Source organism: Halichoerus grypus, chromosome 5, assembly GCF_964656455.1.
Source record: "Halichoerus grypus chromosome 5, mHalGry1.hap1.1, whole genome shotgun sequence".
Classification (NCBI taxonomy): Eukaryota; Metazoa; Chordata; class Mammalia; order Carnivora; family Phocidae; genus Halichoerus; species Halichoerus grypus.
In genome coordinates, this window is record NC_135716.1 from 30,879,624 (window position 1) to 30,906,329 (window position 26,706).

The 26,706-nt window shown below is 42.3% G+C and overlaps 2 long non-coding RNA genes across 3 annotated transcripts in view; both read right to left on the reverse strand.

Moving 5' to 3' along the window:
* Nucleotides 1-19,885, reverse strand: part of LOC118536353 (uncharacterized) — a 244,237-nt gene extending 224,352 nt beyond the window's left edge. For both annotated transcript variants that reach the window (XR_013447746.1, XR_013447747.1), the window contains exons 1-2: nucleotides 19,793-19,885; nucleotides 5,014-5,229 (exon numbers count right to left, since the gene is read on the reverse strand). This is a non-coding gene — a long non-coding RNA (uncharacterized LOC118536353). The remainder of the gene's footprint in view (nucleotides 1-5,013; nucleotides 5,230-19,792) is intronic.
* A 5,158-nt stretch (nucleotides 19,886-25,043) lies between these two features.
* Nucleotides 25,044-26,706, reverse strand: LOC144381713 (uncharacterized). The gene is made up of 2 exons (XR_013447483.1): nucleotides 26,440-26,706; nucleotides 25,044-26,058 (listed from the first exon to the last, which is right to left on the reverse strand). It is a non-coding gene; the product is annotated as an uncharacterized LOC144381713 (long non-coding RNA).

Genomic DNA, 26,706 nt, shown 5'->3' on the forward strand with positions numbered 1-26,706 from the left:
TCTCTCTCTGGCTCCCTCCCTCCCTCTCTCTCTCTCTCTCTCTCTCTGGCTCCCTCCCTCCCTCTCTCTCTCTCTCTCTCTCTCTCTCTCTCTGGCTCCCTCCCTCCCTCTCTCTCTCTCTCTCTCTCTCTGGCTCCCTCCCTCCCTCTCTCTCTCTCTCTCTCTGGCTCCCTCCCTCCCTCTCTCTCTCTCTCTCTCTCTGGCTCCCTCCCTCCCTCTCTCTCTCTCTCTCTGGCTCCCTCCCTCCCTCTCTCTCTCTCTCTCTCTGGCTCCCTCCCTCCCTCTCTCTCTCTCTCTGGCTCCCTCCCTCCCTCTCTCTCTCTCTCTGGCTCCCTCCCTCCCTCCCTCTCTCTCTCTCTCTGGCTCCCTCCCTCCCTCCCTTCCCCTCTCTCTCTCTGGCTCCCTCCCTCCCTCCCTCCCCCCGCTCTCTCTGGCTCCCTCCCTCCCTCCCTCCCCCCGCTCTCTCTGGCTCCCTCCCTCCCCTCCCTCTCTCTCTCTCTGGCTCCCTCCCTCCCCTCCCTCCCTCCCTCTCTGGCTCCCTCCCTCCCTCCCTCTCTCTCTCTCTGGCTCCCTCCCTCCCTCCCTCTCTCTCTCTCTCTGGCTCCCTCCCTCCCTCTCTCTCTCTCTCTCTCTGGCTCCCTCCCTCCCTCTCTCTCTCTCTCTCTCTGGCTCCCTCCCTCCCTCTCTCTCTCTCTCTCTCTGGCTCCCTCCCTCCCTCTCTCTCTCTCTCTCTCTGGCTCCCTCCCTCCCTCTCTCTCTCTCTCTCTGGCTCCCTCCCTCCCTCTCTCTCTCTCTCTCTGCCTCCCTCCCTCCCTCTCTCTCTCTCTCTCTGGCTCCCTCCCTCCCTCTCTCTCTCTCTCTCTGGCTCCCTCCCTCCCTCTCTCTCTCTCTCTCTGGCTCCCTCCCTCCCTCTCTCTCTCTGGCTCCCTCCCTCCCTCTCTCTCTCTGGCTCCCTCCCTCCCTCTCTCTCTCTGGCTCCCTCCCTCCCTCTCTCTCTCTCTGGCTCCCTCCCTCCCTCTCTCTCTCTCTGGCTCCCTCCCTCCCTCTCTCTCTCTCTGCCTCCCTCCCTCCCTCTCTCTCTCTCTGCCTCCCTCCCTCCCTCTCTCTGCCTCCCTCCCTCTTTCTCTCTCTCTGCCTCCCTCCCTCTTTCTCTCTCTCTGCCTCCCTCCCTCTCTGCCTCCCTCCCTCTCTCTGCCTCCCTCCCTCTCTCTCTGCCTCCCTCCCTCCCTCTCTCTCCCCCTGCCTCCCACCCTCCCTCCCCCTCTGCCTCCCACCCTCCCTCCCTCTCTGCCTCCCTCCCTCCCTCCCTCTCTCTGCCTCCCTCCCTTCCTCTCTCTGCCTCCCTCCCTTCCTCCCTCTCTCTGCCTCCCTCCCTTCCTCCCTCTCTCTGCCTCCCTCCCTTCCTCCACCAAAAAAAAAAAAAAAAGGCCCTGGGGGAAGACAACTACCAAAATGATTCTATGGAAATGATATATTCCTGGACCAAGACAGCATCAGAAGGGTCCTTTTCAGTGTAGATTATAAAATCTCACTGGCTTCTGTTGTTGCTGTTGTTTAAACCAATGTATAAAACCTTCAGGGGCAGCTCCTTTTCATCAGCACAGCAGGAGGTGTTTTTACTTATTGAAAGATGCCAGATGCAGGTAATTACCTTTGCTCCCAGATCTGATTTACAGGATACTAACCGTGCTGGTGTGGAAGCCACCTGGGCCTCAGGACTAACAAGCACAGCCTCTGCCAATGAGTGGCACCTCCCCCCACCCCCAGGACACTGGCAAGGGCCCACCAGCAAGGCGAACAAGGGCGTGGGAGGGATGGGTGGGGTGGAAGGAAGTGAAACACCTAAGCTTCTAACTCAAAATAACTTCAACATTTTCTCCAAGTCCATGGCTCCTGTCCTCTATGGGAACTCATATTGCCAAGTATCCCAAGAATGAGTTAAGTGACCCGGGTCCTCTTTTGTCTTTTACAAGTATGGAAAGTCAAAACAGCTTTGCTGTAAGCTGGAATATTCCCTCTGCTCTGCAGGTCTCAGAAGCCTTTGCTACAGGCTTTTAACATCTACGTGCTGGCCTTTACCTCTGGCCCAGCTCGGCCACTTATTACAAATGCAACACGGAAACGTGGTCATGAAATCCACTGTTGGGTTCCCAGTTGCTGTCCTTCATACCAGCCCAGACAGCTTACTTGACTTAACAATATCATTACTTCATAAAACCAGCATTCCAGTTAGGCATTCCCATATTAAGCTCATTAAATAACAAAAGAAGGTGGAGAAAATGCAGGGGTTCTCAACAAATGTGGTTCCCGTGGCTGTGGCCTTCATGTGCACGCTTGAGGGCATCAACTTGGCAGCAGTGGTTCCCCTAGGGAGTTTTTAACACATGCTCATGCCAAGCCTGCCCCAGACCAGTTATATGAAAATCACTAGGGGTAGCTTCCAGGCACTGGTCATTTTTAAAGCTTCCTCATGATCTTAAAGTGCTGCTCAGTGTGTTTTTGCTTTGTGTTATTTTCATGGACAATAAACCCACGTGGTTTTCGGAAAGCCTGCTTTCAATGCCTTCTGAAACTTTAGGGCTGTCTACTCCCACTGTTCCCATTTATTTATTGCACTAGTTAGCACTACAGATGACCCTAAGTCTTTGTTAGAAGGAAACTTGAGAGTCAGAAATATGGAAGACTCTGGGAGTAGAAGGAGCTCTGGAGAAAAATTCTCTGTTGCTTGAAGGTGGATCCTGGACTCAATGCTATCCTTAGTGTAGTCATTCTCCCTAAAGACTCACCAATTGTGTCTAAGTGTTTTACGTAACCCCAAAAATGCTGGGTGCCCTCCAGACCAGAATTAGCATATTATATCCACAAGGCAGTACAAATATATGTCCAAAAGGCCTTGACAAAAGGTGTCTTTATTTCTATTTCTTAAAAAGTGGCAGAAAGAAAATTATATAGCATAAAAGCAAAATACGCTTAAAAATACTGTCCCCCCAAAATCCTACATAGCAATATAGCTTCTAATGTCTCCTCCCTGCTCTTTCAAAAACACCACTTCTCAAATATCCAGCCTACTCGGGATTTTCCTTTTTTTTTAAATCAATTCCTTTCTGTAAATAGCTTACTGTCTCTTTAATATTTAGTCATTGATATCTTAGTTTTCATGCCCAGATCTGAAATTTCTTATTCTAGGAATAAAAGCCCTTTTCCTTGGGAAATCACCCTCTTCTTGACAGTGTTTCAGGAATAGCTGATCAAACCTGCTTCCGAGACTGAATACCAGCCCTGGCCCACCCTCTGCGACCCACAGTGCCCAGCCTTGGCCGAGCACACGTGCAGCCAGGCCGATCAGAGGCAATGGAAAAGCCAAGACTGTTTAGGCTATTGGGCAAAAGACTTTTTCTTCTGAGGAGAGCAGTTTCAGAAACAGAAGTCTAGAGTTACCCAGAGTGAGTATAAGACGTCTTGAGAATGAATCCGATGATAAGAGTCTAAAACTCCCGGGTGAATATAAAACATCTAGGTGTGACAACATCCCTCAGAGAGGTTAATCCCAAACCTACTAAGCTTTTGATGGAATTCAGCTGTGCTTCAAGAAAAACTACCCTGCTTCACATATAGAAGACAAACTATTTTAAGATACTTTGAATAGTTTTCTGTTGCTTGAAACTGGACGAATTAGGTTTAATACAGAAACCAGTACTTAGATATAGGGTCTAAGTATATTCTAAGAGTCCATAAATGTGGAATTGGCGGAGCTGTGATGTGGTAGCTGGCAGTAAGGATACCTCTACTATTTCAAAGAAGTTGGAAATGTTTGTTACTAGGTGGCTGACAGATCATCTATTATATCTGGGATATAGATAACATGCCTAACAAGGCTGAAATACTGGGGCCATTTGCAGAAAACTCTAGAAGGTAGGGGTATATTGGTTACTCCATGTAGCCTTCGCCCAGACCCAAAAAGAAACAAACTAATTGTACGTAGAAGTTCTGTGCATGTTAGCCTATCTGGAAACAGAGGGAAGAAAATAGAACCATGCTAAGAAAGACCTTTTCGTCATACAAATCACTGAAGGGGTTTGAGATTCTGTTCACGTTTTTACTCGCAGGGTTAGCGATACTAAATTCTCTGGCCCAGACTAAAGTTGGAATGGAGGCTAAAAGTGGAGCAGGAGATAAGATAGGAGGATAAATCAACAATTTTCTCCCTCAGACTTCTTTTAAACACCCCAACCTGTGAACTCCCTATCTAAAAAGCAGACCACCAGCTCCAGTGAAAAGAGCCAGTCATTGGACTATAGGCTGAGGACAAGGGAAAGATAATATGGGACTTTTGAGCTATCTTGAGAAAGAAGACAAACTGGAGAGTATTAAGCTAATCACTGCAAGGATGTGCAGAGCTCTAGGGTCCACTGACCGGAATCTAAATTCTGGCACTGACTCGACAAGGTAACTAGCTCTGTCTTTACTAAAATTGACTGGTGCAAATAGATCCCAAACCTACTAAGCTTTTAAGGGAATCGGTTTTTGTCAGAGAATCCATAGTCTGTTGAATAAATGCCTATACATAGATTGTTCTAAAGCTTTTCTTTTTTCAGTTAGCAATAGGTCTCGGGAAGAAGCCTATAGTAGTGCCTACTGGATTAATCCTCTCTAACTTCTGCAAATGGTATTTCTTTGGGTAAAGGTTTTATAATTTATTTATTTATCAAGACCACAGACGACTATCCAATTTAGAGAGATCATAAAGAATGCTGCACTGAATATCTTTGACTATCCTTATAGTTTTTTCTTTAAAACTCCAACCTGGTACTACGGGAAAGGTTATCACATTTAGCAGACCAGTTCTGGGAACTCAAACGAGCATTTGTTCAATAAATGAATGGATAGCTATCTTTATTAATCATGACTGTTGTGCTTCATTTCCAGATAGGGGTGTCTCAGAAATACCCTCCATAAGGCTTCAACGAAAGACCTTAGCAAAGTGCCGCATGGACGGTGAATTTAGGATCTTACCTTCTGTGATGCTCAAGCAGCCTGCCAGCACACCCCCATTCTCTTTTTCTTCCTGGTTGGTTTTGTCAAAGCTCCGCGGTTTCCTACTATGCCAGCAGCATGTTTGTTTTTCATTTGCCTGTGGCTTATAAAGCCACAGATGTGGGTGGGTGGCAGGAACTCAGCACTTTGCTTCCTGAGCGATAAGTACCACCATCAACTGCACACATATGGCTCCTATTAAAGTAAATGGAAGGCACGTGTCTAATTTGGAGGGCAAGATTGGCAAAACCGAAACAGCTGTAGCTATTGACCCTCTGGAATGGGTGCTACGTGAGGTGAATAGTTCGGTCCCTTCTTCTAACCTGTTTATATGACTTCCTCATTGCACAATGGTCATTTCTTTCTACCTCTGTTCACATATCATAGGATTTCTCCCAGGCTCTTCTTGGTTCAGTATTTCTTTCTCATAACGAAAGAAGAAATCTAGGAAAGCCATTTTGCATGCGTCTATCAACACCAATGACAAACAATAACCTTCTAATCTGGCAGAATCTGGGTGACCCATTATTGGGATATTTTAGAGAAGAATCAAATATCAAATTGGGATAGTGGTTGACTGGAACACTTCTTTTGACCTCAAGTGTCTACAATTCATGGATTAATTCAGTGAACATATTTTGAGCATCTTAATACGCCAGTTCTTGGTAGAATCTGGACACACACAAAACGAAGACAATTTCTATTTCCAAGGATTTCACATTCTAGAGAGGGCAGTCAAGAAAACTGCCTCATACAAGAAACCATGAACAACTTGAGGGCAAAGAAACTGCTGTTTGTTGTCCTGTTGTTAACACTCGACAAGCATTTGTTGTATGAATAAAATAATTGCCATGTATATGAGGAAGTTAACTAGAGAGAGTAGAAACATAGATCTGAAAGTTGAAAGAATAGTCTAAACTTGGATGGAAATTTTTGAGTCATCACCATAGAGATGTTAGAGAAAATACAAAAATGAATGAGACTGACCAGGAAAAATATATGAAATGTGGCCAGCTTTGGAGCAACTGATCTCTCATGGACAGATACGGGGTAAGAAGCCACCAAGACACAAACAGAAACCTAAGACGAGAATCTGTAAAAAGTGATGCCCTGGAAGTGAAGAGAGGCTGCTACAACGACATACCATACACTGGGGGGCTTATAAACAACAGAAATTTATTCTTCACAGTTCTGGAGGCTGGGAAGTCCAAAAGGAAGGCCCTGGCAAATTTGGTGTCCAGTGACAACCAGCTTCCTGGTCGTAGAGGGCACCTTCTAGCTCATTAACTTCACGTGGTGGTAGAAGTGAGGGAGAGCTCTCTGGGGTCCCTTCTATGATGGCATTCATCATATTTATGAGGACTCTGTCTCCATGAACTCATCACCTCCCAAGGCTCCACCTTTTAATACTATCACCCTGGGGTTTTAGATTTCAATGGATGAATGTTGGAGGGACACAAACATTCATATCATAGCAGTTTCAAGAAGCGTGTTACCAAAGATAAGAAAAGCTACAGAGTACATATGTAAGATACAGACTGAAAAGTTCCCATTTAATAAAAAGGATTAGAAAAAGTAGAATAAAGGAAAGTAGGCCAAATTGTAGAGAAAAAGTAGCCTAGAAAAGGGAAAAATAAAGCTGGAGAAGACTTTCGTTTGTCTCTGTCTCTTGGATAGAAGTTTCCTTCATATCCCTCCACAGAACCCAGCGCAACAATTAGCAAAGAAAATATTTTCCCATGCAATTCAGCTATGTTTTAAGTTGGACAAAAGATATTGCAGCATTAAATAAAATTCTGATAGTTTTTCCCAATTTGTACAAAAAATTAATTTAAAAGATGATTGTGTTCTCAATTGTAAGTTGTCTTTCATGTATTTGTATTACGCTTTTGATGTCCATTCTGCACTTCTGCTATCAAGTGCTAGTGTCTGAAAAACAAGGGGGGATCGAAGTAATACATTCTGAATGAGGAAACCTAGGAAGAAACTAACCATGTGAGTTTGGTGACTTTTTATTTCATGGACAGGTATGCTCAAGATTGTGATTTCACATTATAAATGTAAAGTATGTTCTCAGTTCACATAACAGAATTAATTAGTCTGTTTTTTCATGGTGTTCTGAAAAGTATCATAATATCTGGGGGTTTTATGGTATCTCCTAGACAAATCTGAGAACCATTGGCCTAATACATTAGTTTGCATGGACTAATCAAACAAACCGTCTACTCCTATTTACTCCTCCCATCTCTTATCAGAAGTCTTATATAAGTGAGTTTAGTGTGGAATCCACCTTCTAAAGAGAAAGCAGGTTTCTCCTTTGTGCCTAGATGACGATGATGATTGCCAAAGACATAGAATATTCCAGACTGGGAAGTGAGACTATGGGTAGGTATTGGAGAAGCTAGATAATTGGAGAGAAAATTTGATATTTTAATAAATATTACTATATACTATTTGATTCCCCTATGGATATTCTCAAAATAGTGTAAGTGAAATATTTGAGTTTTTCCTAGATTCCCTTTTGGGAGTCTGGATTCTGTTTTTTGAATGTTAAACTACTACTTAAATGGGAATTTCTACTTAATTTCAGGTCCATTTGGGTCGTTCCGAGGCAGGTCTCCAGTTAGCTATACTACCTTCCTGCGCAGAGAACTTCCTCTCAATAACACATTGTTACACACGTTCACCTCTGAATAACTACATCCTTTGCAAACAGCTCTGCCCTCCTGCTTTCCTTTAGTTCATTACTGTTTAAACCCAGAAGGTTTTGTTTATCAGTAGTATCTGTAACTGACTTCCTGTTAGCATCGAAAGGAAACTGACCATCATCGGGAATGAAAGGAAAAGTTCTCTAAGAGCTTCAAGGAGTCAGAGCTAAGGGAAGGACATCTGAACACTGTTGTCATGATTGGTCTGAATGAAAGAGGTGATCTCTTTGGACATGCTCAAAGCTTGTGACCGTTACTATCTAATGTGAGGAGGGGACTGCACAAAGAAGTACACACCTAGAAACAACTGGTCTCCCAGCCTTAGCCAACCTTCTAAGGACAAGACACCAAAGGCCTTTTTAGCTCATGGTGAAAAATTACTCCCACGTCGTTGGTATACTATCATTTCCACACCAGGACTAAATGAGCTGAGTAAATCCCATTTCTTCCACCCTTGGGAGCATTATCTACACAAAACAGACATCCTACTGATTTACAATCTGGACAGCCGTTCCCACAGACGTGACAAAGAATTTCTCACAGGGCTTTTCTCAGCTGTTGCTTTTTCCTGATGTGTCAAATGCTCTGGCAGGTGAATTCTGCATCCCTGTGGTGGCCTTGGGCATTGGCATTTGTAAGCCAGTATATTTCTGTCATCTCCTGCATGTCAAAGCTCAAAAGAGCTCACCCGTGGGTTGGGGCAAAGGCAGCTGCTTTTGTCCCTTGGGTGGGGGGGGGGATGCAATTAAGAAACTTTGTAGCACACAACCTCAGCATTTCCTTTGGAGAATAAGTAGGAGAGTTGGAGATCCAGGGGTTCAGAACAGGGCAAAGGACTCTCTAGAACCAGATATACAAATCTAAGAAGCTTAAGGAGATAGCAAGGCAGAAGGGAATGATAAAGATCAGAGCCTCATTCCATGCCTCATTTTGCCCAAAACTTTGTCTGATGTAGCACCGAGAAACTGCTTCTTTTGATTCTGCCTGACAAAGCATAGGGATGGAATTAATTTCCAATGCATCTTATGTTGTATAGACATAGTAGGAACTGATTGGAAGGAACCAAATGTATATATATATGTATATGTATGTATATATGTTATATACATATATATTATGTATGTATATAGTTTATATACATATACACACAATATATACATACACATGTGTGTGTGTGCACACATGTGCACACACGTGTATCTCAAGACTCATCCTACTGGCTTAGTTAGCTATCAATTGAAATATCTGACACTTTACTGGAAGACAACTAGTTTGAACAGTAGAAAAGGCACTTTTCAAACAGGAAAGAGTAGGTAAAACCATCACTGGGTTGAAGCAACACTTTATACACTGAAAGAAATATAAAATATTAAAGTCAGAAATTCCTTAGACTTAAATTTCCATACCCCTCATTTTAGGTAAAGAATCCGAGGCTCAATAAAGTGAGTTGATCAAGGTCTTACCTGGTTAGTGAGAATAGTAACTTTGATGGTTATCAAGCAAAAAAATCATTTTTCCAAGGCATGGTACTGGGTACCCGTGTCTCCAAAGGGGAAATAAACATGGTCTACTCAGTTCCTTGAGGGCGGGGGCTATGATTTCTCACAGGGAGGACAGTGCTAAAGGATCCCACCCAGAACCACATGTGTGTGTGATAGTGAGTAAACCCAGGAATGGATGAGCTCATTTAGGTACAATGTTCAGAGCAAAAACAGGAAACACAAAAGCCAATCTCATGAAAATTCCAAGGTTCTTTTTACAAGGCTTATCTCAATCAATACCTAAAAGAAAAAATATAATCTCCACAGCATTATATTGTTCAATCTTGTGATGTAAGAGAATTTTATGTGAATGAAAATGTCATATTTATACCAAAATTCTCTCAAATCCTGTACTTGTTACTATAAAGCAGATTTTGGTACACAATCCAAACATGCCAGGCCTCAGCCCCGGAGAGGTCACATTTCCCTCTTATATTCAAACTGCTAAGGTTGCAACCCTCTCATCCTTTTGATGTGTAACTTTCCCAGGCTGTCTTAGCTACTATAACAGAAAACCACAGATTGAATGGTTAATAAACAACGGAAATTTACTTCTCACAATTCTGGAGGCTTGAGGTCTAAGATCGGGGCGCTGGCAGATTCAGCGTCTGCTGAGAGCCCTCCTCCTGGCTCATAGGCTGCCATCTTTTCTCTGTGTCCTCCCATGAAGCAAGGGGGTGAGGGACCTCTCTAGGGACTCTTTAAAAGGGCACCAATCCCATTCATGAGGGCTCTGCTCTCATGACCTAATCACCTCCCAAAGACCCTACCTCCTATTACTACAGATGGTCCTTGATTTATGATGATTTGACTTATAATTTTTTGACTTTACTATGGTAGGAAAGCAATGTAGAAATATACCTGGAATTTTGAACTTGGATCTTTTCCCAGGCTAGCGACATGCCACAGGACCCTTTCTCGTGATGCTGGGCAGTAGCAGCCCTAGCTCCCAATCAGCCACGTGATCATGAGGATAAACAACCGATACACTTAAAAAACAACCATTCTGTACCCAGGCAATCATTCTGTTTTTCACATTCAATACAGTCTTTAGTAAATTATATGAAATATTCAATACTTCCTATAAAATAGGCTTGTGTTAGATGATTTTGCCAAACTGTAGGCTAATGTAAGTGTTCTGAGCACGTCTAAGTTTGGCTAGGCTAAGCTGTGATGTTTGGTAGGCTAGCTGTGTTAAATGCATTTTCAACTCATGATAATTTCAGCTTGTGGTGGATTAATTGGGATATAACCCCATCATAAGTCGAGGAAGATCTGTATGGCTGTAGGGGTCAGGATTTCAACATAATGGATTCTGGGGTCGGGGGTGGGTACAAACATTCAGTCTCCAGCTTATGTTTTCTTCTTCTAACAGTTTCTGAATATCTCAGCATTTTCTGTTCCCCAAATCCTCCCTTCACCACCCATCTGATTCTTGACCCTATAAACTGCTTCTTTTCATCCCAGAAGCTCTTCCCCTTCACTTGTCACAACATTGTAGAAATGAGCTAGTATTTTAAAAATCCTAATAATAAGACTATTTTAAGGATAAACCAAAGATACTGCACAGTCCTCAACACCTTACAGGTCCCTTACAATATAGGTTCACATCATGTCCTCTATCCCAGGCCACTTGCTCAGAGCTACAGGTTTATACTATACCCAACCACTGTTCATGCTCCAGGTACCTCATACCTCCAGGTCTAGACCAAAGGGAGCCCAGGCTTCAGAGAGAGAAGAAAGTACTTCCCTCACCCTGTTCTAAAGCTCACTCAGGAATGACTTCTTTCCAGAATGACTGACAGTTGAAATGTCCATTTCCTTCAGGTGCAAACCCATTCATATCTACAAGGTTGTGGCCAAGCTGCTTATAAGACAATTCTATGATGACTGATAGCATGTTTCCCAAAGCCCACATTCCCTAGCTTGTCCCCAATTTGTAGGACATCAATAGCCCAATGGAAGTTAGGTGTTGCCAAAACTAGCATTATTCTGTGGTGGGCAGAATAATGTCTTCCAAGGATGTCTATTCCTAATCCCTGGAACCTTTGAATGTGTTCATTCCCTTACATATCAACAAGGACTGTGCAGATGTGATTAAGTAAAAGACCTTGAAATGAGCAAATTATCCTGGATTATATGGGTGGACTCAATGTAATCACAAAGATCCTTAAACACAGAGAAACTTTCCTGGCTGTATTCTGAAGTAGATAGGACTACAGAAGAGGTGTCAGAGAGATGCAACATTACTCACTTTGTTGTAAAGAAAGGGGCCACAAGCAAAGGAATGTGGGCAGCCTACAGAAGTTGGAAGAGGCAAGCAAAATGGATCCTCCCCTAGAGCCTGGGTAAGGAATGCAGTTTTGCCAACACCTTGATTTTACCCCAGGAAGACCTATGTCAGACTTCTAACTTACAGCCTGTAAGATAATAAATTTGTATACTTTTAAGCCCTTAAGTTTGTGGTAATATGTTATGGCAGCAAAAGAAAACTAATACCTTATTCCTTTTCAGTCCTTCCTCTTTAAGGCTGCAGAAGACATGGAGACCCAGTATCACACTAGTAATGTGCATTACGCTTGTTACACTGGTAATGTCAGTTCATCTTGGATGTGGTGTGGGGAATTTTGGTAAGCAGCATTCTGTACTAAACTTAGTCATTCTTGGACTCAAGAAAATGATCTAAAAAAGAAGAAGAAAATGATCTAAAACAGTAAATAAAGTTGAAGTCCATAGGGAGAATATTTAAATCAATTAGAAATAAATTCTCTAACCCAAGGGTTCTCAACTTTGGCATTATTGACATTTGGGGCCAGGTAATTCTCTGTTAGGTAGGGCTATCCTCTTCATGGCAGGATTTTTAGCAGCTTCCTCACCTCCACCCACTAAGTGCCAGTAGCAAGCCTTCTCCTGCGACAGCGGACACTGCCAACGGTCCCCCAGGAGACGACATCATTCGTGGTTGAGAAACAACGGTCTACCTCAGTGATGTCTTGGAGGACAAAAAGCTGTCTTGTAAGGATAACCTAGCTATTCTAGGATACAAAAATGTTCCGTGAAGAAGTATACACTGGCAGGATATGTGTCAAAGCCATAGGCCTTTACATCTTCAATATGTGGAACACACAGTGTCAGGGATACAAATATTCATTTCAAAGTGATTTATATATGAGGACCTTCGTGGATAAATTATCGGTATGGTCTTTCACTTTTAATATGAGGTCTCTCCCCATGAGGCAGTCGTTTTTCCTGGCAAGCTGACTCAGAGGGCACTAAGTGGAGCTGGGCACTGTGGCTTTACTTGCAAGGACATGGCATGACTTCTGAGGAGATCGCACACTCACACAACCAACTGCAGGCCGCTTCGAGTTACAGAGCATAGGCCAGTGGGCAGGAAGGGGATGTCGCCATAGAGTCACTCACTGAGAAGGGCAGGGGCTTCAAACATAGCTCAATTTGTCTGGCTGAAGGTGTTAAATGGGATGCATTCTCAGGAGAAAAAAAAATCCATAGAGTGAGATGTCATACACAACCAGTCCCAGACTTCCATTCCATGCCGGAGATTTAGTGACTTAGCCCTACGTGCTAGCACCTCAGGCTACCGCGTGCACAAGACATCAAAGGTTACCTATTCTTCTCAAATATGGTAATGATCTAAAAATAGGGAAGTGATTTAAGAACTAAACAAAGCAACTGAGTTGGTTGTTTATAACCTGTGAATAAGCCAGTGCATGAATTCAGCTGATAACAATTTGAAAGTGAGGAATTCAGCCTAGAGCAAAACTTAATCCATTACCATGATCATATCAACCCAAATTAATACATTAAGAGAACAGATGGTCCAAGGTTCTAGTCTATAGCAAAATAGCTAAGATTTTGGGTGATATTTCTTTCTGACCATCAATAAAGTCAGCTGGGTCTCTTTTGCAGGACAGAGACTTTTAAAACTGGGATTTTTCTTTAAAGGACATTTATAATGTCCAGTTGCCACATGTAGTAATAGTCTATGGAAGCAGTGTTTGGGAATGGGAAAGTGAGTTAAAAGTGACAGACAAATGAGTTATTCTCAGCAGAGTTCTATTTTAGATGGTTTTTATAAATACACTCCCTGTAATTAATAATCACGACACAATTAGAGAAAAACATCCCCAACTGCCATTCTCCCTTTAGATTAATTCAAGGTGGCCCCTCAATTACATCGCAGACAGAGGCACTATGGTCACAACTTACAGCTCTCTTCAAATAGTTCAAGGTCTATTAGACTGGAGGGAGATTAAGTCCCTAGATGTTTCTCCAGAATGAGAACCCTTGGATGGAAGTTTCAGGAAGTCAGGTTTCAGAACAAAATACAAAAACCCTTTTGTTGTTGTGCAATGAGACTTGGTTAGCCAGAGGGGCTGAGTTCTATTGCTCCGCAGCTCCAGCAGGGGCTGCAGCATCAGTTCTTTACAGCAGTGTGTGCAGGGGCCCTGATTTCAATGAGAGGTAGACCGGCTGCCTCTTCACTCTGTTGAGGTCTACACTCCAGCATCCGGAGGTGGCTGCCAGCTGGGGCTCCAGGTCCTGGGTTCTAAGACATCAGATGACTCTCCCAGCCCCAGAGGGACCTGACACAGCCTCCCAGAGCAGAGAGGGATAATAGGAGGCTTGTCCTGTTTTCTGTGTTGGGGCCACTGGTCATGACGGAGCACAGGCTCTGTCCATAGCACAGGGTGCCATGGTATGAGGAATGGCCCATGGTCCACTCCTCTGCTCTTTACTCCCCTTTCCAGCAGCAAAAGTTTTTATAACCTAATTAAGGTCTCATTCTTAATAAGTCAGGTCCTCTATTATAATGTTTGTGAGCCAGCTCAAAATTTTGGCTCTAACCTGTTCCCTAAGTATCTTATAAACGGAAATCAGTCATTCAATAAATATGTATTAAGAACCTGCTTGTGGGGCACCTGGGTGGCTCAGTCGTTAAGCATCTGTCTTCGGCTCAGGTCATGATCCCAGGGTCCTGGGATCGAGCCCCACATCAGGCTCCCTGCTCTGCGGGAGGCCTGCTTCTCCCTCTCCTAGTCCCCCTGCTTGTGTTCCCTCTCCCGCTGTGTCTCTCTCTGTCAGATAAATAAATAAATAAAATCTTAAAAAAAAAAAAAGAACCTGCTTGTGTCAGGCCCTGTAGCAGGCATTGAGAATAAAGGGATGAGCAAAATAAGGGTGGTCCCTGCCTTTTAAGGTGTTAACAGTCAAACAGAGGAGATAGGAAATGAGCAAGCACTACAGGAATATATGGCGGCAGCCTCTCACCTGTGGAAGTGAAAGGGGGCTTGCCAGAGCCAGGGGCCTTTAAGCTGAGACCTGAGGAAGGATTGGGGCTAGGACAAGGAAAAGAATGAGTGTTCCAAACAGAAGAGGAGGCCTGAAGGCCAGAAGTCAGCAGAGCTACCTGCTTTTGAGGAAGTGGTAAGGATACAGAGAGGTGGGGAGTCCGAACACTCAGGCTGGAGAGAGGGGTTGAGGGCCTTCTCCTTCTTGGGGATTGTGCGGTGTAATCATATTAAACCAATTACACTGGGAACAAGGAAAGCACCGCCCAAAGGGCTATAAAACAACCTACCCCATCTCTTGCTCGAGCAAAGTCCTGTCCCTGCCCAGACAGCCCAAGTGCTGATCTGTCTGGCCACACAGCCTAGAGGTGACCCTGACAGTAGAGCCAGTGACTGTCTCTCTGTCCCGTCTCTCTGCAGTCCCCACCAAAGGCTGCTGGGAAGCTGCGACCCTCCCCCAGAAGGGCCTACTGTTGAGGCCTAGTGTCCAGCGCAGTCTCCAGGCCCCCACCTCCCGACTCTGGTACCACCCTGCTGGAGCGCTCCCGATACACAGACCTGAGCAGGGACTTCAGTGGGACATGCCCATCTGTCAGTGTTGTTCTCAGGGCACAGCATCACCTGGAGAGGGAGTCTGGAGACGGGAATGTTAGTGAGACGGCCTGTCCCTTCCATACTGCTTTATGCTCACTTTCCCCTTGGGATTGGTTGGGAATGATATCCTGGAATGACAGATACCAATTCCAGCCTCTCTCCTCCACCCTCTACCCCAGGTTGCATGATGTGGGAAGGTGGGGAGATTGTGTGGATGCAGCTGTAAACAATGCGGTCTCCCCCATCTCTAATTAGGGCCCTGCCACATCCCTGCATCATGCAGCTTACCGATGGGTGAAGAGAAAGCTTTCTCTGATTCCCACTTTGAGCCATTACCAGGAGTTCAGAGTCTCATGGATGCAAGTGGGTTTTCAGAGCCTGTCCCTCCCCTGTTTCTCAGAGCAGGCAGCTCTCCTGGGCCTTGGCACATGTGCCCCCAGGGAATACCTCCAGTTCTGAATAAAAGGGATCAACTTGGTTGCCAAAGAAACTTGGGGGGGCACAGGGTAGCCATCCAGCGGTGATCACAGATAATGACAGTTAGCTCTGGAAACCACACCTGGGAAAAAAAATTGCAGTTTTATGCAGCTAAAAGTAGAACTTGTTTGGTAGAATTTGAGCCCTAACTAATTGATCATGATGTTAAGAAGTGATGGTTTATTGTTTAGGTGTGATCACAGTGTTAGGGATATATTAAAAAGAATCTTTTAGAAAAACAGGCCAAGCTGAAATATTAATAAAATCATATGTTGTCTTGTAATTTATCTCAGCATAATCTGACAATGGAAGGAGAGTAAGGATATGTGAGGTTAGACAAGCTTAGCCATTAGCTCATGATTGTTGAGCCTGGTTGACAGAGACTCAGGGTACATAAGACTTATGATACTATAATCTCTATTTTTGTCTGTGTTTCACATTTTACCTACTACGCAGTTTTAAAGAGTATATCTAGTAAATATGCAAACTACCAGAAAGGTTTAAGATAACAGAAATCCTTTAAAAAGGTATTAATAAATGCACTTCACTAGGTGAATAAAGGCAGAACAAAGTCTCCATAACACATATGGAATCAAGCAAACCAAAGATAGCTTTTTGAAGACCTTCTGCTGTGGATTATAGGTACGGAAAATTTAGGCTTGAAAATTAAAATTAGGTCACATACAAAGAAGGGAAAATCAATAGAAAGATCTTAAGTAATATATATTCTTTCTTCACAACGATACTATTAGATTCACCAGCTAATCAAGATTGAACAACAACAACAAAAAAAAACATTTATTCATTTTCTGAAGTTTTGAGTCCAGTGCAGCTAGAGAACAGAAACAGAGTTCCAAGTAACCTCCAGGTCTCCCAAATTGGTTTCTGTGTAAATGAGAGACAATATGAAACGTCTCAGAATCATCGTTTCAATTCTACTGTTGGCAGGTTTGGCTCAAAAAAAAAAAAACAAAAACAAAACAGACATCAGTTTATTATCAAAAGGATTGGAAATATTCAGTTCTCAATCAATGGTGTACAGATGTGGCAAGATTCAGAAGTGGATCTTAACCCTCAGGTGGGGCTCACCCACAAAATGTAAGAGAAAGGAAGAGAATACAGTGAGCTGGTTATTTCATTCTAACTTAGAATTTAGAAGTCTATCACGATCCAAATTCTCAATTCAGTAAAAAACTGCCAAAGTTTTCATGTCACACTTCATCTGCCACGAGGAACGGAATCAGGACACAGACAGGTATTGACCACTTGAGCAAGTGCCCAAGCCACTTTCAGGTAAGATCAGAGCCTAACAATGAACTATTTGGTGCCCCCTGGGTGCTAAGCATGTCACCAATATTGCTGAATATAAACTTTTCAGAACTCTCATTTTCTTTCCATTTTACAAATAGGGAAACCAAGACACAGAGAGGTTCAGAAAGTCACCTAAAGTCATATAACTAGTAAGTCGCTAAGTTCGGATTTAAAACTGATTTAAAACTACAGAATCCATGTCTGTTGCCACCACACAAGCCGATTTTATTAAATACAATGGAGATTTTAAAATATACCAGAGACTATGTCCTCTCTGGCATTGACCAAGTAAACGCATACTCTTTTGTCGACCCATCAAGCAAGTCATCCAATTATGTCCTTTATCCCTCACTACAATTAACCTCTAGTGCTGTGAAATTCCTTTCTTTCCAGAGGCTCGTCAGGACTCCAGTCTGGAATATGGCAAAGAGCCACTCTTATATTTAAAAGTAGCCACTTGTTTTTCACACACACACACCCACACACACACACAAACAATTGATTTTGGTAGGTTGAAAGCCAGAGACTAAGGGAAAAGAACCCCTGGGAAGGATGCCTGTGATAATCAAAATTAACTTCTGATTAGAATTAAGGGGAGCCCAGTCTAAGGCAAAGCTGACTTGTTAATTTGCCAGAGAAACTATTCATTTCCTGTCCAGGAAGGAAGTAAATCTGGCCCTGCAATTATGTGGGCAAGACAGCCGCACATGACTTGAGAAAGAGGTAAGAAAAAAGGAAAAAAGGAACTCTTTTCACACAGGGTCTTTCTTAGGAGTAAGAGGCAAGCCAATCTTTCCCCAGCAAGCTCAAGCTCATTAGCTCTGTGTTGCTAGCCTCATATGAGATCACTAAGATTTACTGTATAATATTTAACTGGATCCAGTTACAATGTCCTTGTTAACTCTGAAAGACAAGTTATTTGGCAGAAAACTGAACACAATCCTCCCCTTTGAGAGGTGTAAATATTTATCTCTCTAATCCCATTGGAAGAACAATCTTGTAGCTAATAATATGTTCTATGCAAGACTTACCACAGAGCTTGGCTAGTAGAGTCACTAATTAAAAGGCATCTTCTCCATGATATAATTTTTGAACTAGCTGATCAGAAGCATTTAAAGGTAAAATAAGGCATCTTGTTTTCCAGTTTTTGACACTTATGTGTGATTTACACCAAGTTTCTTCATTTAATTAAACATGTGGGAAGGACAAATAATGGCCTACACTCATGCTCTCCCTCACAAATATTTCACAGTGCTATGAGGTGTGTGGCACAAATGAGTGATATATAATTTCAATTAAGGAATTGAAGTTTATGCATTTTTTCTTAAAACAGAATCGTGGGTTTTTTTCCAAGAATATCACTCTTGCTAGCTTGTATTTTGTTTAATTCTGGATTTTGATTGATTTTACATGATAAAATTCCAGTTTAAGGTAGCCTAAACAAGAAAAGGAATTTATTAGTTAGCATAACTGAAGAGTCTTAGAGGAGTAACATCTTCAGATATGGCTTGACCAAGATGCTAAAACAGTGTCATGTAGACTTTTACTCTCTCAACCTTCTTTCTTTGCTTTCCTTGACATTGATTTCATTCTCATGTAGGCTCTCCCCATGAAGTAGCAGAATAGCTTATCTTACCACTTAGCAACACCAATAGAAATCAGACCTTTCCTTCCCACTATTATAGAAAAACTCTGGGATTGAGTCTCACTCTATCACTGGGTTCACTTGTCCATTTCTGCCTCCAGGGGGGAATAAAATATGCTGATTTGTTCAATCAGTCACTCCCCTGGAGAGGGGGAACTGGGCAGAGAGTGAGTCCCACTCAATTACATGGGCAGAGAGCAAGATGATTATTGAAAGACAAAATGAGATGCTGGTTCTAAAAAGAAAACTGAAAGCCAAGCAGACAAAACCAAGAGTAGTCAACTCCATACAACAATGTAGAATGTTAGCAAAAGCATTTGTCCACTGCACCTAACAGACAAACCTATCTTATGTTTCACACTTTTACAAGACAACACCAGCAATTACATTATGGTCGTAATGTAGATTAGAATCTCGTAAGTCCTAACAATTTATTTTCTCCTTTTATTGATAGATAAATTTTGAATAAAGAAGAGAGCACAGGAAAATGCAGAGAGAGTAAGTACTATATCCACATCCATACTGACTCTGATGCCATTATGGTAAACTTTGCTTAAATTTACATCCAGATTCTTTTTTAAGTGTCATCTATCACATGTGCGAAAACAGATAAAAGTATGAGAGCTGCTCCAAGACCTCTGAAGAATGTGCCTTATGGTAGTCCATCTCCACAGGAGGAGAACCTCTAACCCACTGGAAAAGTTCTGGTTGCTTAATTTATGTTGTTTGGGTTTATTTTGGAATTTTTTTCTCAGATTTCCAACCAATACTAGCATATAATGTAGGAATTGCCAAGGATGTTATTGATATCAACAATATAATTTGCAGAAAGATCCATGCTTCAAAATGAGGGTAGAAATGAATGACTTTCATTGCTTTATACAAGCAATTGCATTTTAGTGCCCCAAAATAATTCTATCTTGTTTAATATTGTCATAGAATAAGGTAGTTGATGTAGGAAATTTTTCCAGCTACTTGTTTAAATTATATGTTACTTTGACACATTTTTCTAGAGTGCATCATTTTATTTAGGAGCTTAACATACATATTGGAGCCATAGATAAAAATATCAACTTAATTCACATGTCAAAAATCAGCAGTCTCAGGTCTGATAACTTACTGGGGTTTGTATGGATCTATAGCCAATATATTAGATGTCTCCAAACTCACGTGAAATTGGAGTTGCGTCTGCTGTGTCCTCCTCCACTGCCAGATGGCCCACTAGCTTCTTAGCGCTATAAGCGTATCTTCCTCATTGAAGTTTCTGACCTGTGCTAGAAGGGGTAACAAATAGCTTGTTAGAATTTATCTAAAATAAGAGTACATAGATTCCATGTGATAATTTAAGGAGTTCTGCAGTAAGTGAGGTACAAGAGTTTCAGTGGCAGTCAGTGTTAAGATCCACAGGATTCAAAATCATCTATCACTTTTTCACTTCACTTTTCTTGTGAAATTCAAATTAAATAATCTGAAAGTCTTTTGTAAATTATGAAACAATATCCAAAAATTAAATGCTGTTGATATTATTTTTCCATGAACTTGAAGGTTTTACTTGTTGCTGAAAACCATCCAAATTCTTTGGTTTCTTTTTCCTTCCTGTATCCTTCAGAGATAAATCAAAACAAGTAATGCTTTGTTTTACTCAATCATGTTTTTATTTGCATTTGATTTTTCCAAAGTCCAAATTCTACTTTGTTTTTGGATTTGTTTTGTGGGATTGCATTATATATTCTATAAAATTTGGGGAGTGTTGGGAATGAATATTTGCTCAGAGGATCTTGGGGACAGGTTTACAGCATTTTAATAAGTGGATTCAAAAGATCTAGGGAATCTACTTCCCATATCGATCTAATAAAGACCCAAGGAATGAAGTATGGATAGGGAATATTAAGAGGTCTCTTTGAGACCCCTTTCTTTATTGGGTAGAGATTCAAGGTATGCCTGATTGCCAAGTTTAGCAAATAAAAGACCAGTTAAATTTGATTTTCGTATGAACAATGAATAAATTTTTAGTGTAAGTATTGCCAAATGTTATGTCCTGTACTTTATCTGGCAACTGTAGGTAAGACATTGCTTTTAAGATTCTTAAAAGACTCCTTATCTACTTGAAAAGGACCATAAGTAGTCTTAACAAAACTGTAACCTTCAGGGGATCTTTACCCAAAAGTGAGATACTTTTGCCATCTGAAAAAGGATTCTGTGGGTTGACCAGGGTCATCTGGGATGTTCTCTTTTAGTGTCTCTCACGTCGGTGCAATTTTATGGCTGCTGGGGCTGGAGTGATCTAAAAACTCAACTGAGCTGGAGACCCAAGAGACCTCACTCACGTAACTGGCTATTGACTGGGAGCTCAGCTGACACTATCGATTAAAGTCTCTACATATGGCCAATCCTCATGGCTTAGGCTGCTTCTGGCAGGATGGCTGTATTCCTAAACAACATCCCAAGAACGAGTGTTTTAAGAGCTAAGTCTTTTGTTTTTGCCTTCAAAGAAAGCAAACTCAGTGATATTGTTGGTACCACCAACACTCGCATCTTAGAGATGTTTAATATTGTTACAGCAGATGTTGCATGGCCTCTGCTCTCTAGGAACACATTTACTTCAATAACTTTGAGTAGAAAGACAAAGAGGAGAGGTCAAAGAGTAGCAGGTGGAATGAGCATTGGACAAAGGGGCAGAAGGACAGGTGTGGAGGCAAGTTATACAGAGCAGTGGTGGCCAGGAGTAGTGGATGGGGTGGGAGATAGAGTGGGAGAGACACTGGATTGATATATGGATTATCTAGAATAATTCTGAGGAAAGGAGAGCTGGTTTAATTAAGAAATAAGTTGACCTCTGAGGAAGAAAAACTGAGAACCTGAAATAAAGAAAAAAAAAAAAATCTTTTTACACTTTAGACCCTATAAGAAACTAAAATGTAGTAGGTTTGTGGTTTATCCTTTCTTAAAGAAAGTAAAATTTGATTTGATTTGATTTACACTTTTTTCCATTTCTATTAAGTCTATGCCTAGTCACTTTAAAATAAAAGGCTACTTTCACTTAAATGCACTAAAAATGTTAATTTAACCATAGAAACTTGCCTCTAACATAGATCTTGGCTTATATCTTGAATTATAACATTCACTGCACTGCTGTTTCCCTTCCATATTTCATGAATGTCCCAAGTATAAGCTGAGAGCCCCAAAGGCATTCAGGACCTTGAGTGACTTTAATTCCACTCTATCAAAGTTTCTAATCACAAGTTCTTGAACTGCTTAAGCTACACTGGGTGTACAGACAATGTTTGATGGAGGCTCCCTGTGATTGTAGGTTAGCCCCAGAGGTTGCTTTTGGTTAAATAAATATTAGGTCTGTTGGAAGGCTACCTTTCCCAACCATAACATAGCTGCCTGCTGAGCAGAACAGTTGGTGGCTGAGTAAGAATATGCTCCGCCTGCTGCCATGAAGCATGAAAGGAGGTTGCTGATAGCTCGACTTGCCCTGAGAGACGCAGAATAGAAAGGTCAAGCAACTCAGTTGTATACTGGGTCTAAAATGCAACTGAGTTGTTTCTGAAAGGCAAGCCCAGAGGGAGACTATAACAAGAGGGAGAAATGAGATCTTACTGTCTAGCCAGTGACTAAAAAATCAGGCTATGATCTTCTAGTCTGTCCCTGTATCAGAAAACAGGAATGTCCACAATAGCCAAACTATGGAAAGAGCCAAGATGTCCATCAACAGATGAATGGATAAAGAAGATGTGATACACACACACACACACACACACACACACACACACACACACACACACACACACACAAATGGAATATTATGCAGCCATCAAAAAACCGAAATCTTGCCATTTGCAATGACGTGGATGGGACTAAGCGAAATAAGTCAATCAGAGAAAGACATGTATCATATGATCTCACTGATACGAGGAATTCTTAATCTCAGGAAACAAACTGAGGGTTGCTGGAGTGGTGGGGGTGGGAGGGATGGGGTGGCTGGGTGATAGACATTGGGGAGGGTATGTGCTATGGTGAGCTCTGTGAATTGTGTAAGACTGTTGAATCACAGACCTGTACCTCTGAAACAAATAATATATGTTAAAAAAAAGAAGAAGAAGAAGATAGTAGGAAGGGAAAAATGAAGGGGTGGAAATCAGAGGGGGAGACGAACCATGAGAGACTATGGACTCTGAGAAACAAACTGAGGGTTCTAGAGGGGAGGGAGGTGGGGGGATGGGTTAGCCTGGTGATGGGTATTAAAGAGGGCATGTACTGAATGGAGCACTGGGTGTTATATGCAAACAATGAATCATGGAACACTACATCAAAAACTAATGACGTAATGTATGGTGATTAACATAACATAATAAAATAAAATTTTAAAAAAAAGGAAAACAGGAAATTTCACCCACAGCATTCAGTAACGGGACCTGGAAAGCCATTGAGTAGGGAGGGAACAGAGTATATATGGCCCTGGAAAAAAGCAAAATAAGACTTGTGGTCATCAGTCAGCAGTATATGCATCCTGTTGATGTGGCCTAGCCATGAGTAACTAGAAAAAAGTTTTATTTGGAAAACGGGGCTTGGGAATACAAATGAGTTAAAGTGATAAAGGAATAATCAGTTTACCTCTACAAGCCATAAAGGCTGAGATTAACCTATCCTAACATAGCATTTCTAAACAGCATTGGAGGCAGATAATCATACCTGAATATTTAGTCTTCAGTCTCCTTCTCTAAGAACTAGTCTTGACATTGGAGACATTAGGTAATGTTGGAAATGTACAGTGGATCTTTGCTATATGCATTGTTGCTCTAACCTTGTCATACCATCTTTGTGGCAAAAGGACAAGGGTGGTTCATTTGTTGATATTTCAAACATCAGTTACTCGTCCTCTCTCACTTAAATAAAGCAAAACAACTCCTAGAGTTTACCTAACTCACTTCAGACAGTGTCTTTGTGTAGCTTCCAGAGAAGATCAAAAACCCTTCATCCCTATGTGTCTGAGGCCGGCTTATCATAACCGGCTGGATTTGCAGCTCAGTAGCCAAAGCCTGGCTCCCTCTAAGCGGTCATTCCCGTAGCACTTCTGCTCTCCTCAGATGACCGTGCAGAGGCAGACAGAGAGATACCCCTTCTTTGCCGTCTCCCTTTCTTTCCTCCACGGGAGTGGTTCAGTAGCTCCATCAAGGTATTCAGATTTCCAAAGACCAGCCCCTATGAAGTGGCTTTCCAGGTGGGGACTTGACAGAGCAGAGGCAGATCACTGACACTTCTGAGTCTGAGGGGGAAATGGAATGAAGCGCACTTGCAGCAGAAAGACAGACCACGCTCCCTTTTCAGACAGCCTCCGGCCACTTGAATCACTGAAACTTCACTGAGCAGCACAATTACCTATGAAAGAGCTTGACCCACGGGTAACGCTCAAAACACGGAACCACTGGCACAGCCTGAGCCCTGAATAAAAGCTGGGTCTGGAAGGTCCCACTATGCCAGAGTTAACCCCTGAGGTGCTGGATTCAGGGTGTCTAGAGGTTCTTGGGGCAGAGGCAGGGGTTGGGCACAAGTGTGGTTTGCACAAGTATTTCAACATTCCAGCAACTGTGGTGGCTACGTCTGTGTTCACCCGCATCCTATCGTTCCTGTTCACAGCCTGGCCTCTCTCTAAATGCTCTGTAATGAGACATGAAGAAAACAAATACGATACAATCTTGATTTTGTACCTTTGCTGTGTTTCTTATGCAATTACGTAGTTAATTGCATTGTCTTAAGTTTTCCTTGTGTGGAATAGTTCTCCCCACCTTCAGTCAAGACATCATGAAAACACAGTGATTGTGAGAGCTTTCTGAAGGAAAATCTGTCATCTAAAAATATCGTTACTACTCTCTAGTACTGTCTTTGAAAGAGTCTTAAAGAATTTTTGTCATATAACTTTCTCGACACAGTCATTAAAAATGCACATACTAACTTAGCGGGATTCAGATTTAAGAGTTATAATTACTGCCACCCTTCTCTTCATTATTATTAGTGTATGTGTTGGTGTCATTTTTAGGCTTACTCTTTTTTACTGTCCCTGAGTCAAATATTTTTGAATGGGTCAAAAATACACTCTTCTTATTTTTTTTTTTTACCACATATATTAGAAATCCAGGGACTTCCGATATAAGGACACAAATAGATATTTATATGTATACAGACACCTGTATATTAACTGAGATGTGACTTGTAAACATCAAGACTGTCATATTCAATTAACTAATGGATAAAAAATTATATATACTCTATCACATTAACACGAATATCTGAGGACATAGTACAATTTTCACAGCGAAGCCACTTCCTCAGCAGGGTAAGGTGAAAATAACACATTTCCTTTAGCACCCAAGCCTAAACCGTTAGTTGATAAACGAATGAAAAATAAAACATGTACTGAAGGAGATAAACCTGTTTCTTTATCTCATCACTTAGTGGCTTAGAAAAGGTTTCTGAGGGAAGAAAAGGTTGTGGGAGTTGGTTGCATGTAGAGGAGGATGATTTATGGAAGTTCAGTTATAGAGTAATCTCATCGGTATTGCACAAACCAAGCGCGAGTGACTGCCATAGAGTAGAACAAAAAACCCTCCTGAATGCATACTGAGCTTCAAAACAAAGAGCAATATAACCGGTGGCTGCTAGATACAAGTCTCCTGAAAGGACATTGTAACTAAAAATATCTGAAGAGTATTTTAAATACAAAGTACCAAGTCATTTCAGGAAGGTAACGGGACCATTGACAAAGAATGACAGGGATATTCCACAAGGAAGTGCTTGGAATTGCATATGTTTTACTTAGAGACTAAAGAAAAGTAAGTGAAGGGTAGAATTCATGTCCCATTCTAATTTTATCGTCGTGAGAGTAGCCATGCCACCACTCAATGACCTGCTCCTGCTTCTGCATCGCTTATACCTGCGAGGGACGGTGTGGAATCAGAAGTAGCACTTGCCAGTAAGTCCCAAAACAAAGTTTCTGTCGAAGAGGAAGCAATGGACAGTTTAGTGATGGGCAGGGGAGGAGGGGCAGACACAGAAGAAGGAAGCAAGTGTTGAAATTTGAATTGAGAAACGTCCTTTTCATCCAGCCCATCCTCTCCCTGAGCCTGTCTTGTGCCACACAGCAAAGAGCCTCTGGGGTTTTGAGAATCTGAGCTTGAATCAAGATGCTAGATGTCAGTTCTGTTGACATCATGCATTTCCTCCACGACATGGACAAATAATGTCTTCCACAGCTCCACTCACTGTCTGTAAAAGGAAGATAAGGTACACGGTTTTCCACTTGAAGTTGTAACGAGGAGATGCTTAGACGGAGTCTCTTTGGTGAGGAACCGGAACACAAGAAGCACTGTGCCCTCGAGCGGCATCGAGCTACATTTTCACCGAAGCAAATTCAAAGATATACTTGGGATGTCCTGGAAGCCCAGATAGACACAAGATACAACATAAGTCCTTGACCGTCATTCATTCTGTACATCCTGCTTTAGCCCTGGTCAAAAGCAGTTTTCAAAAAGCAGAATTGTAGTCATGTAATTCTCTGTTCAGGTATATATTATGATAAAACACTTTTTTAGCACTTACCATGTTTTACCAAGCCCAGTTTTAAGTACTTTGCACATATTACTCATTCACCTGCCCCATAACCCCCTGGTTAATACTATTTTTCTCCCCTCTTTATATTTAGGCAAATAAGACAGAGTAGATAAATAAATTGCCCTAGAGGTACTGGTTTCCTCTTGCTGTATAAAATCAGCACGAACTCAACAGCTTCAGATAATACACATTTATTGACGCACAGTTTCTGTCAGTCACGAGTCCAGGCACGTCTTACTGTTCCTTGGCTCACGGTCTCCTTGCAAGGCTGCAGTGGAGGTGTCCATTGGGCTGCTCGCGCATCCCCAGGCTCAGCTGGGGAAGAATCTGCTTCCCAGCTCATGCAGGTGGTTGGCAGCTGCAGGACAGAGACCCTCCCTTTTGCTGGCTGTTGGCTAGAGGCCACTCTTAGGTGCTAAAGGCCACCCTTAGGTGCTAGAGGCCACCCGCAGGTGCTAGAGGCCACCTGA